Source organism: Hemiscyllium ocellatum, chromosome 34 (assembly GCF_020745735.1).
Source record: "Hemiscyllium ocellatum isolate sHemOce1 chromosome 34, sHemOce1.pat.X.cur, whole genome shotgun sequence".
Lineage (NCBI taxonomy): Eukaryota > Metazoa > Chordata > Chondrichthyes > Orectolobiformes > Hemiscylliidae > Hemiscyllium > Hemiscyllium ocellatum.
In genome coordinates, this window is record NC_083434.1 from 31,028,239 (window position 1) to 31,046,883 (window position 18,645).

Here is an 18,645-nt window from a genome sequence, read left to right on the forward strand (position 1 = left end):
ATAATGTTGTGGGCGTGGATTCCAACTTGTAAGGCAAATGGGGCTGGGTTCACTAATGGACTTAGTTTTAGGAGAACTAGTGAGAGCAAAAGAGAAGATCAGGATTGGGGAAAAGGAAGTGATGGAAGGTTTGGGTGTTGACAATGAACAAAAAAATGGTTGCCTTTCAATTGGCAAGAAAGTGAGAAGGGCAGAGTTAAATTGTATGAATGTAAAAGCGCAAAGCATAGCAAACAAACTTGGGGAACTGTAAGTAGATGTTGCTCTAGGGAGATTTGACACAGAATCTTTGACAGAAACATGGCTCAAGCCAGAGCAGGAATGGATATTTAACTTCACAAGTTAAGGCATATTGTAGAATCATACAATGCCTACATTATGGAAAGAGGCCAGTTGGTCCATTGAGTCTATGCCAGCCATCTGAACAGCATCCCACGCAGAACCAGAGCTCCACATTATCCCTGTAACCCTGCATTTACCAAGCCTAATTCACCTAGACTGCACACTCCTGGGCACTACAGGGCAATTTACCATGGCCAATCCACCTGACCTGCACATTTTTGAACTTTGGGAGGAAACCAGAGCACTCAATGGAAACCCATGCAGACTTGAGGAGAATATGCAGACTCCACACTGACAGTCACTCATGACTGAAATCAAACTCAGGTCCCTGGCACTGTGAGATAACTACTGAACTACCGCGCTACCTCAAAACAAGGTGGATAGAAAGAGATGATGTGTAGCTGTCTCGAGCAAAGATAATAACATTGCCCTTTAATGAGATGCCGTTCCTGACTTAGAATCTATAAGAATGGAGGTGAGAAACGGGAAGAGCGCAGTGACCTTGTTGGGTATTTATTATAGATCTTCAAATACTGGGGTGAAAGTACAAGAGATTATTTGTAGGCAGATCATGGGAATCTGCAGGACAAGTAGGATTGTGATAGTTCGTGATTTCAATTATTTCAAGGTAGCCTGGGGAAAAGTTAAGAGAAATTCCTGCAATGTGTGCAGGAGAACTTTCTGGAAAAGTACATTTCTAGCCATACCACAGAGGAATCTGGGCTGGATCTGGTCTGATCTGGCAGACCAAGTGGAAAATGTCAGACTGGGGGAGTATATGAGAAAAAGCAATCAAATATAATAATGTTCAATATTAAGTTGGAAAATGAGTTTTAAAAACTCAATCAAGGATTAGGATCCCAGATTGGAAAAGGGCAGATTTTAGGGCTCGAAATGTGAATTGAAGCAGGTTGATTGGAAACACATTTTGCTGATTAAAACAGGTGGATGAAAAATAAGAGACTTTCAAAATCAGATGAATAGGGAGCAAGCTAGGCACATCTCAGTGAGAAATAGTATGAGGTTTCACAAGCTAGAGTACTCTGGATGACTAAGGATATTGATGAGACAACAGGAAGAAAAAGGAGGCATATGTTGCATACTGGAATAACAATAACAAGAGAAATCAGGAAGTGTATCTCCAATGCAGGAGAGAGGCGAAGGCTGGAATAAGGAAGCATGAGGAAAGGATGGCAGGTTATAGAGCATCAAGTCATAGTGATGTACAGCATGGGAACAGACCTTCCCATCCAATTCATCCACACCAACCAGATATTCTAACCTAATCTAGTCCCATTTGCCAACACTTGGCCTGTATCCCTCTAAACCCTTCCTATTCATATACCCATCCAGATGCCTTTTAAATGCTGTAGTTGTGTCAGCCTCCACCACTTCCTCTGGCAGCTCATTCCATGCACGCACTGCCCTCTCTGTGAAAGATTTGCTCCTTACGTCTCTTTTATATCTCTTCTCTCCCACCCTAAATCTATGCCCTTTAGTTCTGGACTCCCCAGGGAAAAGACTTTGTCTATTTATCCTATCCATGCCCCTCATGATTTTATAAACCTCAGTAAAGTCACCCCTCAGCATCAGACACTCAAGGAAAAACAGCCCCAGCCTATTCAGCCTCTCCCTCCAACCCTGGCAACATCCCTTTGGCAGCATGGATTAGAAGTTGGCTAAAAGATAGGAAACAGAAGGAAGGTATAAATGGCATTTCCTGGAGATAAGTTGAAAGTACTCGTCAAGGACTGGTGTTGGGACTCTTGCTTTTTCAGATTTATGTATTTGATTTGGAGGTGGGTATTGAGGGCAAAATCTCTAAATTTGCAGATGATACTAAGCTGGGGCAGCATGTGGCACAGTGGTTGGTATTGCTGGCTCACGATACCAGAGACCCAGGTTCAATTCCAGCTTTGGGTGCCTGTGCAAACACGATACAGCCATTCTGCGCGGATTTCCTCTGGGTGCTCTGAAATCCTCCCACAGTCCAAAGATGTGGAGGTTAGGTGAATACTCATGCGAGACTGTCCTATAGTGTCCAGAAATGTGCAGGCTAGTGGATTTGCCATGTGAATAGAGGGTTATGGGGATGGGAGGGAAGCTGTTCAGAGGGTCGATGCAGACTGGATGGGCTGAATGGCCTCTTTCTGCACTGTCGGAATTCTATGAATTTAGGGAGTTTAGGGAATTGTGAGGATGATGCTGATTGACTCAGAGAGACATTGACAAATTGGCCAAATGGACAGACAAATGTCAATGCAGAGAAATATGAGATCATGCATTTTGGTCGGAGATATGTGGAAAGGCAAGACAGGCTTAAGGATGCAACTTTGAAGGTAGCACAGGAGCAGAGGGAACCACTGGTTTACGGACATGATTCTCTGAAGGTCAGGCAAGTTTATACAGTTGTTGAGAAGACTTATAGGATCCTTGGGTTTATAAAGAAAAGCAGAGAATATAAAATCAGGGAAGTGATTTTACACCTCTGTAAATCTTTGTTCAGACATTATTTGGAATATTGTGTTCAGTTCAGGGCACCTTATTTAAGGAAGGATGTTAAAACCGTGGACAGGATTTACTGGAATGATAGCAGCAATGAGATATTTTAAATACAAGAAAAGTGTAGAAAAATTGGGCTTATTCATCTTGGAGCAGCAAAGTTGAATAAAATAGCAATTGCTGGAAAAGCTCAGCAGGTCTGGCAGCTCTGGGAATAAACATCAGAGTTAATGTTTTGGGACTGGTGACCCTTCCTTGGACTTGAAACATTAACTCGGATTTCTCTTCAGATGCTGCCAGACCTGCTGAGCTTCTTCAGCAATTTCAGCTATTTCTGATTTACAGCACTTGCAGTTCTTTTGGTTTTTAGTTAAGATTAAAAGTTGACCTTATTTGAGGCATTTAAAGTTATAAACAATTTTGACACGGTAAAAAAAGTTATTCTATTTCCACGAGTTGATATGTTAGTTATTCAGAGTAACAGTTTCAAGATTGTCAGTATTTGGACCACAACCTTTCACTTTTTGCATTAATGATCTAGATGAAGGAATGAAGGGCATTCTGGCTACGTTTGCAGATGATACGAAGGTAGGTAGAGGGACAGGTAGCATTGAGGAGGCTGCAGAAGGATTTAGGCAGGTTAGGAGAGTGGGAAAAGAAGTGGCAAATGGAGTACATTGTGGGAAAGTGTGAGGTCATGCATTGCTGTAGCAAGAATATAGGAAGAATAGAGGCATGGACTATTTTCTAAATCGGGAGAAAATTCAGAAATCTGAAGTGCAAAGAGACTTGGGAGTTCTAGTCCAGGATTCTCTCAATGTAAATCTGCAGGTTGAATCAGTAGTTAGGAAGGCAAATGCAATGATGGTATTTATTTTGAGAGGACTTGAATATAAAAGCAAGGATGTACTTCTGAGAGTCTGTAAGGCTCTGGTCAGACCATATTTAGAATATTGTGCGCAGGTTTTGGCCCTATATCTCAGGAAGGACCTTGGAGCATGTTAATAGCAGGTTCATGAGAATGGCCTCAAGAATTAAAAGCTTAACATACATTTAAGGGCTCTGGGTCTATACTTGATGGAGATTAGAAGGATGGGGGGGGCGCGGTTGGGGGTATATAATTCAAACTGAATGGCCTGGACAGAGTGGATGTTTGGAAAATGTATCCATTTGTTGTAAAGACTAGGACCTGAAGGCACAAAGTAAAGGGAAGGTCTTTTACAACTGCGATAAGGAGAAATTTCTTCAGCCAGTGAGTGGTGAATCTATGGAATTGGTTGCCACAAAGGCTGTGGAGGGCAGGTCATTGAGTGTACTTAAGATTGAGATAGATAGATTCTCAATTATTAAAGTGATCAAGGGTTACAGGGAGAAAGCAGGAGAATAGGATTGAGAAACTTATCACCCATGATTGAATGACGGAGCAGACTCGATGGGCTGAATGGCCTAACTTCTGCTCCTATGTCTTATGGTCTTATGGTCTGTACTCAAAGAATTGTTGGGATTTGGAAAGCACTGCCTGGGAGAATGGTGGAGATGGACTCTATATAAGGTTTAAAGAGAAATCTGGATATATATTTCAAGATTATGAATTTGGATTGCTCTCGAGATAGGGCTGGAGAATGGGATTAGCTGGGAAACTCTTTTGGGAGCCAGTACAAACACAGTGAGTTGTACGGTCTGTTCTGTGTAGTTGAATTCTATGATTCTGTGAATTATAATTATCATTCTCTAACACATCAATCAAACCAAACTGGACACAGGCCCCTGTATTATTGACTTACCCACACATCTTCCTTCCCTATAATAATCACTTTAGGTGTAACTATTTCAGACCATTAAATTATTGAATTGTCAAAGTCAAACAACAAGTTGTTGCATTTTACTGACATAGATGTCATCCCAAAGCAGCTATTTTTAGTATTGTGAAACCCTTTTCCATGTTGATCTTTATTACTTCCTCATTCTTTTAATAAAAGCCTGAAGCAACAAGGATAAAATTGTTCTAGCATGGGTGCTCCTGCATATGTACGTCACTGAATACATGTCAACCAATATTACAAGGGTGCCACTTTTCCACTAATCAGAGGCATCCTTGATATGCAGTAACACGAATGTCCCAATCAACATCAGGAGACAGCTTCTGATCTGACTTTCAAGTGCATTAAAGGCAAGCAGTGTGATACTAACTTCAACAAGTGTGTCACAGTAGTTTATTTTTGTACCTAGTATATATCTTCTGGTCATACCCAATCACTCAAATCAAACTCCTAGAAATTTTATATGCTGACTTTTCTTTCCTGCAACAGTGAGATAGGTGGAAATAGCACATGAATTGCCCAAAGCTTCTGGTCTTCACAATTTAAAAAAATGTTGGACTGAAGCAGGTTGGGGCTTCAATTAAAGCCAGGTTCTAATGTTGAGAAAACTTACAGCAAATGTTTCAATTAATGTACAGCATTATAAAACAGGCATTTTAGGCACAATGCTGCAAGTGGTATTGAACCTCATTGTTGATGTCTGCCTTTGTTGAGACTAGATTTCCAATGTATGGTTTATGTTATTCAAGGTCTTGTCATGGATTTTGATAACCAGGTCAGCATTGTGTTGACAATGGCTCAGAGCTTGGGTTCCAAATATGTGCAGATGCAAGCATTATCCACATCCTGTAGGCCAATGACAGAGGATGAGTCACCTTGCAACAGACCCACAGGCAGCAGAGGTTGAACACGTTTCCGTTTCTTCTGTAGATTCGCTCCACTCCATTGGAATGCTTGCTGAGAGTGTGGTAGAGCATTGTAGCAGGGAAAATTGAGAATAGCGTCAGTGCAATGACTCCACCTTGCATGACCCCAACCTGAATGTGAATTGGATCTGCAGTGACTTCACTGCTTAAGATCACAGCTTGCACATCATCATGGAGCAAGTATTGAATGGAGACAAACTTTTGGGCCAGCCAAAATAAAGGATGATATTTCACAATCCCTCTTGATGTTTTAGTGTTGAAGGTCTCTGTAAGGTCAAGGAAAGCTACAGATGAGGGTTAGTGCTGCTCTTTGCATTTCTCTTGTAATGAAGATCATTTCTGGTGTGCACATTAGACAGCAAGATCCACATTGAGACTCTGGAAAGAGTTCTTCAGCCACAGAGAAGTAAATTGAGGGGGATTCTTGGGGTTTTTTTCTGTGGAAATTCCTCACAGTTAACACAGTCACACATGTTGAAGATGATCACAGTTATGCCATGTTTGTGATCCCCTGGCATGCTCTCCTCCTTCCAGACAAAGATAATGACTTCACGGCGTCATGCCATTTGTACTTCTCTGCCATATCATGGTGCTTCAGTAGCAATTCCATCAGCTTCTGATGCCTTATCGTTCTTTAGCTGTTGAATGACCTTTCCTAATTCAAATCGGTTTGGGATTGTGTTGAGATGGAGGCAATTAGCATGCTGCGGGATGGAGTCAAGGACACTTGGATTTATGACGCAACCTCTGTTAAGGGGAGCTCAAAGGGTTAAACACTGAAGTGCAGATAGCCTGCCTGGCTGTTCTTAGCCATTTCACACTCAAACAAGTTGGTTGCCTTCAGCAAATGAATCCTTCTCGAAAATGCTTATTGGGTTACTAAAGGGACAAGAGGAACAGAAACAGCAGGAGGGAGAGGAAAGATTTTCACTGGAGGCTGCTGCATGTCAGGTAGAACCAGGAGTCAATGGAGGTGGCCATATCAGTCTAGAGAAATTGGAAAATGATCTTTATTTCATTGAGGAGCAATATTTTTGAAGTTCTGTGTCAGCTAAGTGCCTTTTTCTGTGCTAAATGCTCTAGCCAGATCTGAAGCCTAGATTAAGTGCACTGCCTAAAACTACCAAGATTTCAACTGTTCTGATTTTCTTTCACCACTTGTTTCTTCCAGGTGTCAATATGTTACATGCCGAGCATCAGTCATTAGGTTGTGAACTATTGCCTCACCAATCTCCAATTTTGCAGCCATGAAACAAAAACCTCTATCAGATTCAGAGGAGATAGAGTTGGAAGAAGAAACTTGCAAGCCAATGGTATTTTCTACTGCAAGCAGTCGAAGAGCAAATGTTTAACTAGTGATTATAGTGAACTGCATCTCCTGCAAACCCACCAGCAACAACAATGACTAACAGTTAATCTATCCACCTGAATCATAGTAAATCACTGCCTGAAGTATACAAATTCCACCTCATAATGCCGCCCCTTAACGAACAACTTGCAACTATTATTGAATCAATTTGCATGAGTTGACCATCACCGACATCAAATTTGTTTTAAAGCAGTGGACAAGTACAAAAAATATTCATGCACATGCTACTCGATAATATCTCTATTAATAAAGCATATGGAAACTTGAGCTTCAAAAGTTGAAGTTTTGAATACAAATGCCAGGGGTTATGCTAAACATTTATAAAGTAGACAAGCAGGACGCTGGAAGAACACAGCAAACCGGGAAGCATCAGGAGGCAGAGAAATTAACGTTTCGGGTGTAACCCTTCAATTTTTTTGCCTCAAACATTTATAATGCTCTCGTTAGGCCACAGTTAGATAGTGTGTCCAGTTCTGGTCACCACACTTAAGCAAATTTACACAAGTATATTTGATGGCTTTCTGGCAGCACAAAGAAAGGACAATGATAGTAGCTGGACTGCTGTGAAAACCCAAATGGATGCATAAAGTCTTTCAGGAATGGGAACCTGACACCCTTTTATGTGGTGAATGCTGGATTGTCATTTAGTGTGATACTGTCTATTTTCAAGTCAATAGGATATACTACAGTATTTCAAATATTCAAAATGAACGCATACTGCTTGTCTTAGTTCAACATTTTTCCACTTCTTCTCACTTTGTTCATCTTAAAAGACTGAGATTTTGAATTGACCAGACAATGTCAATAATGACCATGTGAATGAACATCAAGCAGGAAGCAAACATATAAGGAAGGTTTTGAGCTTTTTCCAGGTAACTTCACTAAACAAGCAAATTATTATAATTAAACAGTGGTTAGACAACGTTATATGTGCGGCAAGTTAATCTCCAAATAATCCCAACTTTTGAAGTGGTATCATTAAACACTGCAATTTGCTATGAATGGAAACAACATCTGTTTTCACTGTTGTTAGCTTGTGTTGAGGACTTGGAGAAAGCAACGTGGAAAGACCATCATGTTCATACCAGAAGAGAATTTAGAACATGAATCCAAATTTCAAAGAGATGATTTTTATTACGTCACTTCTGGGGTTAACAGCTTCAAAATCACATTAACACAATCACAACAACTTATAGCTATATAGGACCATTAACAGGAGTTCATGCAGTCATTGAGCACAGGGATGATAGGGAATTGGGACTTGTTGTGACTTAAAACACAGGCTGCAGAGTTTTGGATGACCTCAAACATATGGAGGGTAGAATGTGGAGATCAATCAGAGGTGCATTGGAATAACCAAGTTTGGAAATATCAAGAACGTGATTGAGGGTTTCAGTAGCAGATATACTGAAAGGGGGCAAATTCTGATGATTTTATGGGCCAACAGGCCATCAAGATTCCAATTTGAAAATGACCAACCATCTGGTATTGGCAGCACCCACATGTTTTGACAATTTTCAATATCATTATTCAAATCCTTATACATAAGTAGAAAGAAATCATCTACTACTGTTTTTGTATTTCTATTTTTCCTCAGAGGAAACATAGATATACACTCCAACTTCATCTCTTGCAATTTACGTTGTCAGTGGCTTCACCAATACAATGTAAGGGTAGCAATCTAGTGGATTGTCCTAGGACGGTTTTTTTGCCCTATTACTAACCAGCCAAATATGAATACAACAAGAGCCTTAAATTTGCATGATCTTTCACCATTGGAACAGCGTAGTCCAAATTAACCCTAAAATATTTTACCAACATCTTTTGCTGAGATTCACCATATAGTTGGAGCAATATTTATTGAAGAAAGTACAAAAACTTGAATAAAATGGCTTGAAGTCTACCATGAAAACCCACACCTAAATAGGTGAACAATAAACAGTTGCCGTTTTCATCTATTTGTTAATATTAACATAAGCATTTCTGTCAGCAAGGCATCTGCAAGCTGGTAGTTGGAAATCTGCTAATCTAGGAAGAGAATGAAATGGCCAACTAAAAGCTACATCAATTGTTTTAAAGAGATTTTAAATTAAGTGAAAGAAGTACAAGGAAAGGCAAGTTTGCAGGATTCCAAAATTAGGACATTGGTGAAATTCTTCTCATTGGTAAAGAAGCCTACAGAAAATCAGAATTAGAGAAATGGACCATGCCAAAGAGGAGCAAAGGCCCTAGAAGCTTACTGAGATAGAATGGGAATTTATTGTAGAGATATTTGAAGGAATTGGTTGCATTCAATTGATTGGTTGCATTACAAAGATATAAAGTAGTGCGTTAAGTGTTGGTGAAGAGTCAATACAAAAAGCCCTTGGGAAAATGCGTAATTAGCTAATAGGAGTGTGGCAGGAAGGAGCAAGCACTGAGTTAAATTTAAAAAGCAGCCAGCAGGAGCAGGGCAGGAAGAGTTGAAAACAGGACCATCGCACCAACCTCTAATCAAGGCTCATGGATGACAATTCTTATTGTTTCATGCATCAAGTCCACTCAATAGCTCTCACCTGTCTCACTCTCCCAAATATTTATCAAATTTTCCTCCTGTACTTTGTACTTATTCACTGAGGACACCATATCTTCTCCTCATGCATCACCATTAACTACTCATCTGTCACTTCCATTACATTCAATCCCTCTTTCATTTCATTGCAGGAAAGATCCTACAGCCAGATTGGAGTCATAGAGTCAAACAGCTCTCCATTTACTCTTTCAAGCTTCTATCTTGGTCAGCATTCCCCAAAAGGTTACCCTCAAAAGCAACTGCCTGTAAACCATGCCCACAACCAACACCAGTCCAAAGAGACTGGCATTAGTATGCACCAGGTTTGCACCCCTCACCTCCCCACTCTCTCCAACATTATCATGTCACATCTCTAACCTATGTACAGTATAGCTTTGTATTTCAATGCTGCATTTTGGAATGCGATGGCACTTTTCACTGTCATGTTGCTGCAGGGACCAGCACACAACTCATGGATTCAACCAGGATGCATCTCAGGGCTCTTTGTTTGTTGTATTAAGCTCAATCACTTTGCACCTACTTGGATGCTCGCCGTATCACTGGCTTGTCTTGCTTTATTGCATTTTCCCTCTCAGCCATAGCTTAAAGGCTCACACTACTTCTGTCTTGCCTTGCTGTTTAGTTCAGATATAAAAAGCCTGGCAGCTATCCATGATCGTTGGCAGTGACCAGTGGCAGAGGCCGGTACAATTATGACATTTAAAGGACATTTGAACAGTTACATAAATAGGAACTGTTTTGAGGGATATGGGCCAAATGCAGATTAGTTCCATTTAGGAAACCTGAGTGGCGTGGATAAGTTGATTTCCATGCTGTATAACTCTGTATGTACTTCCTAACCTGCAAAAATAACTGTTACCCTTAATATCTTGAAAACTTCAAACCATCCCATCATGATGTACAACATTTTGGGTTTATTTATCTCACACCTGCTCCATTTGCCCAGTAGCATACACAGCAAACATACTGTATATATATCAACCAAATGCTAATGTCTGCCCAAGGGGCATAGCCTTCAATCAGACCAAGGGAGACAACCTTCAGTCAGATGCCCCGGCACAGTAAATTAAGGACATCGTCTAAACTCATCCAAGCGCTTGGACACAGTCAGTCAGCTGCTTAGGCAAGTCAGGATCAGGGGTTCCATATCAGTAGAATCCAGGGAGGAGGGCCATGGTGGGTCCCGCACCTCCAGTCCAGGATGTCATGATGAATCAATTGCTGAGCTGCTAAGAGATCAGTCAGGTGTCCTGTCACTCAATAGTCAGGGCTGCCCATCCAAGTTGGTCAGAGGTGTGGCTCATGGTCAGCTCTGGGGCTTAGCTCAGTGCAGGTTTAAGGGGGTTATCAGACATTTATTCACCAAAAGGAAGTGCAATGTGTGTTCACCAGAACAACACTCCTGGATTCTTTGTTCTATTCAAGTGTGAAACTCTGAGGAGCATTTACACAAGCTCGGGTTGTATTTCTTGAAATTTAAAATTAGATTAGATTAGACTTACAGTGTGGAAACAGGCCCTTCGGCCCAACAAGTCCACACCGACCCGCCGAAGCGCAACCCACCCATACCCCTTACCTAACACTACGGGCAATTTAGCTTGGCCAATTCACCTGACCCGCACATCTTTGTGACTGTGGGAGGAAACCGGAGCACCCGGAGGAAACCCACGCAGACACGGGGAGAACGTGCAAACTCCACACAGTCAGTCGCCTGAGTCGGGAATTGAACCTGGGTCTACAGGCGCTGTGAGGCAGCAGTGCTAACCACTGTGCCACCGTGCCGCCCAAAATGTTAAGGGATGGTTTGAAGTTTTCAAGGGTAACAGGTAGATTAGATAAAAGTTATTGTGGCAGGTTAGGGATACATACAGAACCACACAGCATGGAAAACAGACCCTTAAATCAACTTGTCAATGCCAATCAGGTTTCCTTAATGGAACTAATCTGCATTTGGCCCATATCCCTCAAAACAGTTCCTATTTACATAACTGTCCAAATCTCCTTTAAATGTCATGATTGTACCTGCCTCTGCCACTTCCTCTGGCAATTTGCGCCATATATGCACCACTCTCTGTGAGTAAGCGTTGCCCTTCATGTCCCTTCTCAATCTTCCCTCTCTCACATTAGATCTATATCCTCTAGTTTTGAACTCCTACGGTCCAGGGAAAAAAGTCCCAGCCAATCCAGCCTCTCTTTATAACATAAATCCTCCAGTGTCAGTCACATATTTGTAAATCTTTCCTACACCCGGTTCCAGTTCACTACCATCCTTCCTACAGCAGGGCATCCATCACCCCGTGGCTCAACACTTTAACTCTCCCTCCCACTCCACCGAGGACATGCAGGTCCTTGGACTCCTCCACCGGCAAAACACAACAACACGACGGCTGGAGGAGGAGCGCCTCATCTTCCGCCTGGGAACCCTCCAACCTCAAGGTATGAATTCAGATTTCTCCAGTTTCCTCATTTCCCCTCCCCCCACCTTGTCTCAGTCGGTTCCCTCAACTCAGCACTGCCCTCCTAACCTGCAATCCTCTTCCTGACCTCTCCGCCCCCACCCCACTCCGGCCTATCACCCTCACCTTGACCTCCTTCCACCTATCCCACCTCCATCACCCCTCCCCCTAGTCCCTCCTCCCTACCTTTTATCTTAGCCTGCTTGGCTCTCTCTCTTATTCCTGATGAAGGGCTTATGCTCGAAACGTCGAATTCTCTATTCCTGAGATGCTGCCTGGCCTGCTGTGCTTTGACCAGCAACACATTTGCAGCTGTGATCTCCAGCATCTGCAGACCTCATTTTTTAATCCAGAACTGTGTACAGTACTCCAAAAGTGACCACAACATGACACCCCAACTCCTTTTCTCAATGCTCTGACCAATGAAGGCATGTGTGCCAAATGCCTTATTCATCACCTTGTCTAGCTGTGACCTAGCAAGGAACTTTCAAGGAGCTTTATTATTCAACAACACTCTCCATTAACTCTGCAAGTCCTGCCCTGACTCTAATGTCTGGATGATGAAGCAAATCATAAGGGCTAAAAAACAAACGTGAGATAGTTTTGACAGGTAATGTTAAGGAAAATCGAAAGAAATTCCACAAGTACATTAAAGGAGAGAAGGGATCTGCTTAAAGATCAACAAGGCCGATTCTGTGTAGAACCACAGGAGGTAGATGGGATACTAAACAAATATTTTGTGTCAATAATTACTGTGGAGTAAAACACAGAAGCTAGGGAACTTGGGGAAATAAGTGGTGATGCCTAGAAAATAATTCATACTACCGAAGAGGAAGTGCTGGAGATCTTAACTGCATAAAGGTAGATAAGTTGATGAGACCCGATAAGACCTATCCCAGAACTTTGTGGGAAGTTAGGGAAGAGTTTGCTGTGCCCTTTGCTGAGATATTTGTATCATTGATAATCATGGGTGAGGTGCCAAGTGACTGGAGGTTGGCTAATGTAGTACCATTATTTAAGAAAGGCTGTAAGAAAAAGCTAGGGAACTATCGACCAGTGAGCCTTACATCAGTGGCGGGTAATCTGGTGAACGAGGTTTTGAGGATTTACTACATTTGGAAAAGCAAGGACTGATTAGAGATAGTCAGCATGGCTTTGTGCATGGGTAATCATGTCTCACTAATTTGAGTTTTTTTTCAAGAGGTGACAAAGAAAACTGATGAAGGTAAAGAGGTAGATGGTGTCTATATGGACTTTAGCAAAGGGTTGAATTAGATTCCACATGGTAGACTGGTAAGTAAGGTTAGATCACATGGGACTTCATAATTGGTGGTATAGTGGACAGTGAAGAAGATTATCTCTAAGTACAAAGGGATCTTGATCAGATGGGCCAATAGACTAAAGAGTGGCAGATGGAGTTTAATTTTGATAAATGTGAAGTGTTGCATTTTGGTATGGCAAACCAGGGCAGGTCTTATGCACTTAATGCTGAGAACCCTGGGGAGTATTGCCAAACAAAGAGACTTATGAGAGCAGGTGCACAGTTCCTTCAAAATGGAGTCACAGGTAGACAGGGTGGTGAAGAAGGCATTTAGCACACTTGCCCTTATTAGTCAGAATATTGAGGGAAAGGAGTTGGAATGTCACATAAAAGATGTACAGGACATTGGTCAGGCCACTTTTGAAATAACACGGACAATTCTGGTTACCATTCTTTGGAAAAGTGTTGTTAAACTTGAGTCAGTGCAGAAAAGATTTACAAGGATGTTGCCAGGACAGGAGGGTTTGAGATATAGGGAAAGACTGAATAAGCTGGGATTTTTTTCCCGAGACCATCAGAGGCTGAGAGGTGATCTTATAGAGGTTTGTGAAATCATGAGGGCATGGCTAGGGTCAATAGCTGAGGTCTTTTACTTAGGGTGGGGGAGTCCAAGATCAGAGGACATAGGTTTAAGGTGAGAAGGGAAGGATTTAAAAAGGACCTGAGGGGTAACTTTTTCATGCAGAAGGTGTTGTATATATGGAACGAACTGCCAGAGGGTGTAGTGGAGGCAGTAAAAATTACACCATTTAAAAGGCATCTCAATGGATATATGAATATGAGCAGTTTAGAAAGATATGGCCAAAAGCTGGCAAATGAAACAAGGTCAGATTGTGATGCCTGGTCAATGTGGATGAATTGGACTGAATGATCTGTTTCCAAGCTGTAAGACCACAAGACATAGGAGTGGAAGTAAGGCCATTCGGCCCATCAAGTCCACTCCGCCATTCAATCATGGCTGATGGGCATTTCAACTCCACTTACCCGCATTCTCCCCGTAGCCCTTAATTCCTCGAGACAACAAGAATCTATCAATCCCTGCCTTGAAGACATTTAGCATCCCGGCCTCCACTGCACTCTGCGGCAATGAATTCCACAGGCCCACCACTCTCTGGCTGAAGAAATGTCTCCGCATTTCTGTTCTGAATTGACCCCCTCTAATTTTAAGGCTGTGTCCACGGGTCCTAGTCTCCTCGCCTAACGGAAACAATTTCCTAGCATCCACCCTTTCCAAGCCATGTATTATCTTGTACGTCTCTATTAAGTCTCCCCTTAATCTTCTAAACCGCAATGAATACAATCCCAGGATCCTCAGCCGTTCCTCATATATTAGACCAACCATTCCAGGGATCATCCGTGTGAATCTCCACTGAACACGTTCCAGTGCCAGTATGTCCTTCCTGAGATGTGGGGACCAAAACTGGACACAGTACTCAAAATGGGGCCTAACCAGAGCTTTATAAAGTCTCAGTAGCACAACGGTGCTTTTATATTCCAACCCTCTTGAGATAAGTGACAACATTACATTCGCTTTCTTAATCACAGACTCAACCTGCATGTTTACCTTTAGAGAATCCTCGACTAGCACTCCCATTTCCCTTTGTACTTTGGCTTTATGAATTTTCTCACTGTTTAGAAAGTAGTCTATGCTTTTATTCTTTTTGCCAAAGTGCAAGACCTCACATTTGCTCACGTTGAATTCCATCAGCCATTTCCTGGACCACTCTCCCAAACTGGCTAGATCCTTCTGCAGCCTCCCCACTTCCTCAGTACTACCTGCCTGTCCACCTAACTTCGTATCATCTGCAAACTTCGCTAGAATGCCCCCAGTCCCTTCATCCAGATCATTAATATATAATGCGAACAGCTGTGGCCCCAACACTGAACCCTGCGGGACACCGCTTGTCACCAGCTGCCATTCTGAAAATTAACCTTTTATCCAAACTCTCTGCCTTCTGTCAGACAGCTAATCCTCAATCCATCCCAGTAGCTCACCTTGAACACCATGGGCCCTCACCTTGCTCAGCAGCCTCCCGTGTGGCACCTTATCAAAGGCCTTTTGGAAGTCTACATAGACCACATCCACTGGGTTTCCCTGGCCAAACCTACTTCTCACCTCTTCAAAGATTTCCAACAGGTTTGTCAGGCACAACCTCCCCTTACTAAATCCATGTTGACTTGTTCTAATCAGACTCTGCTCTTCCAAGAATTTAGAAACCTCATCCTTAATGATGGATTATAGAATTTTACCAACAACCGAGGTTAGGCTAATTGGCCTATAATTTTCCATCTTTTGTCTTGATCCTTTCTTGAACAAGGGGGTTACAACCGTGATCCTCCAATCATCTGGGACTTTCCCTGACTCCAGTGACTCTTGAAAGATCTCAACTAATGCCTCCGCTATTTCCTCAGCCACCTCTCTCAGAACTCTAGGATGTATCCCATCGGGGCCAGGAGATTTATCAATTTTAAGACCTTTTAGCTTTTCTAGCACTATCTCTTTTGTAATGGCAACCATACTCAACTCAGCCCCCTGACTCCCTTTAATTGTTGGGATATTACTCATGTCTTCCACTGTGAAAACTGAAGCAAAGTACTTGTTAAGTTCTCCTGCTATTTCCTTATCTCCCATCACTAGGCTTCCAGCATCAGTTTGAAGTGGCCCAATGTCTACTTTGCCTGTCGTTTGTTTCTTATGTATTGAAAGAAACTTTTACTATCATTTCTAATATTACTGGCTAGCCTACCTTCATATTTGAACCTCTCCTTTCTTATTACTCTCTTTGTTATCCTCTGTTTGTTTTTGTAGCCTTCCCAATCTTCTGATTTCCCCCTGCTCTTGGCCACTTTATAGGATCTCTCTTTTTCTTTAATACATTTCCTGACTTCCTTTGTGACTGTATGACTCTATATCTCCACGAGTGAAATTCAGAAACAATTCTCCACATAAAAGGTGGTAGAACTTTCTGTACTACAAATAGTAATCAATACTGGATTAGTTGTTAATTTTAAATCTGATCCAATCGATTTTTGTTAGCCAAAGGTATTGAGGGATGTGGGGAAAGCATCAGTATGTAGAACTAGGTCACAAATCAGCCATGATCACATTGCCTGCTGGAACAATCTCCAGGGGTTAAATGGCCTGTTCCTGTTCTGATATTCCTAATTTCCCGTAGCATCTTACACAAACTAAAAATGGCAAACTATGAGGAGCCACACTGGGCTTATTTATATGTCCTTGCAGATCATTCACTTTGCTTATAGCTAATAATGGCTAAATTGGTTGTACCATACAATGGTACAATCTGAAAACACAATTTTTTTTAGACTACTGTGCTTTGGTGAATCAAAGAAGATGTATAATTGTCAGTACACAACAAATATCTGATTGTTGGGAAGTGTTTTGCTACTAAATATGTTCAGGATAACATTAATGATTACTAAATGCATTCCATATCATTTGCTTTATATTTGATTGAAAGGTATTTTAACACAACATAGGGAGACTAGAGAGGTTTGGAGTTGTCATTATTGGTTATCCTGGTGAGATGATTATCTCAGCAGAAAACAATGCATACCAATATCGATGTGGTATTATTTCATATCCCCCATACCACTATTTAACATTAGAATTGTAACTTGTTGAAAAGTTTATGTTAACCAATGTAGCATTGTCTTCTATTCTGTGCAATTCATCAGGATTTAATATATCACAGCAGTACAAGCCATTTATTCCAAAAATATGTACGCTCATAAAATTTTCAAAAATGCATTACATAATAGTTAAAATTTGATAATATATAATTTGCAATACAAATCAGTTTCTTTCAAAAGGGTACATGAGGTGCCTCACTCCACTTGTCATTACAAGCTATATTTACAATGTATGTATACATTTCATGTCAAGCTTTCTCTAGTGCACATATCCCAAAATGTTTTACATGGATTTCAACTCCTCGTAGTGGGAGGGCTGAAAGCATTGGTCTTTTCTCCAATGAGCTTTTGCAATGGTTACCAAACACTAGTTTGTCTCTCAGCACATAGTCATGATCCTTAGAATTTGCCAGTGTGCAACACTCAGTCATTAACAGCTCTTTGCACTGGAGGCTTTGCAAGTTTCAGGCTGCTTTTCACTGAATTGATGGTCCTGCAGCAGCACATCATGTTTTTATTGGTGTACACCCCATAGAATACAGAGATACTCAAGTACAACATTTATTTTTGTATGTACCTGTACTTTAAAGTACATGTGTTTTTTGCTACTAATTGACAGCAATTTTCATGTTATAGCCTTATACTCTAATGTTTTGTATTTCCTCCAGTTAGGTCTTCAAAGTAAATGAACTCGATTTAATTAATAATAAGCAAGTTTGGCACTTCTTTTAAATATTTTGTAGGGCTATTTCCTCAACCTCGAGATACTTCACGAAATCTGTTTGCATTTCTCCAAAACAGAAATTATAAGCACATGCTGGACAGAAGATTTGGCTTTTCTCAACTTTCGTTGAGCCGACTCATGCAGAAATGATACATCCCACAGCTGAATGAAGGAGGAGTCTTATTTTGTGCTATATCTATCAGTTAACTCACTAAGTGGATACTTCAGAAGTATTGGTGTGTCATTATAACAATGACATTTCAACTAGCTGCTAGTTTTTCATAACCAGAAGCAAAATTACATTCTTGGGAGCTACAAGATTTTCAAGTCCATATTCCAGCAATGCTTTTAGCCAGTTACACAGCTAAAATGAAGAGTGAATACTTCAGCTTTGTGCTTTGAGGATATTGTGACCCAAAATATATTGCTTCCATATGTGAGCATATATGACTTGTGATTTATATATGACTACACATTGACCAGAGGCCAACATTAATTTGATTCAATCTGGAGAATATCTGCAATCTATACTCGCAAACTTAATGTAAAGAAGTTGATTGAATTGAATTGAATTTATTGTCATGTGTACCGAGGCACAGTGGAAAGCTTTGTCTTGCAAGCAGTACAGGTAGATCAGAGTTAGGTAGCATAGCTAAGTAAATAATAGGTAGACAGCAGCAAAAACAAAAACACAGGTACAGGCAAATGTTAAGAGTTTGAGAGTCCATTCAGTATTTTAACAACAGTAGGGTAGAAACTGTTACAAAACCAGCTGGTGCATGTGTTGAGGCTTCTGTACCTTCTCCCCAATGGTAGAGGTTGTATAAAAACATTGCTAGGGTGGGATGGATCTTTGAGAATGCTGGCAGCCTTTCCTTGACAGCAGGCCTGGTTGATGGATTCTATAGATGGGAGGTTGGCCTTTGTCATTGTCTATGCCAAGTTCACCACTCTCTGTA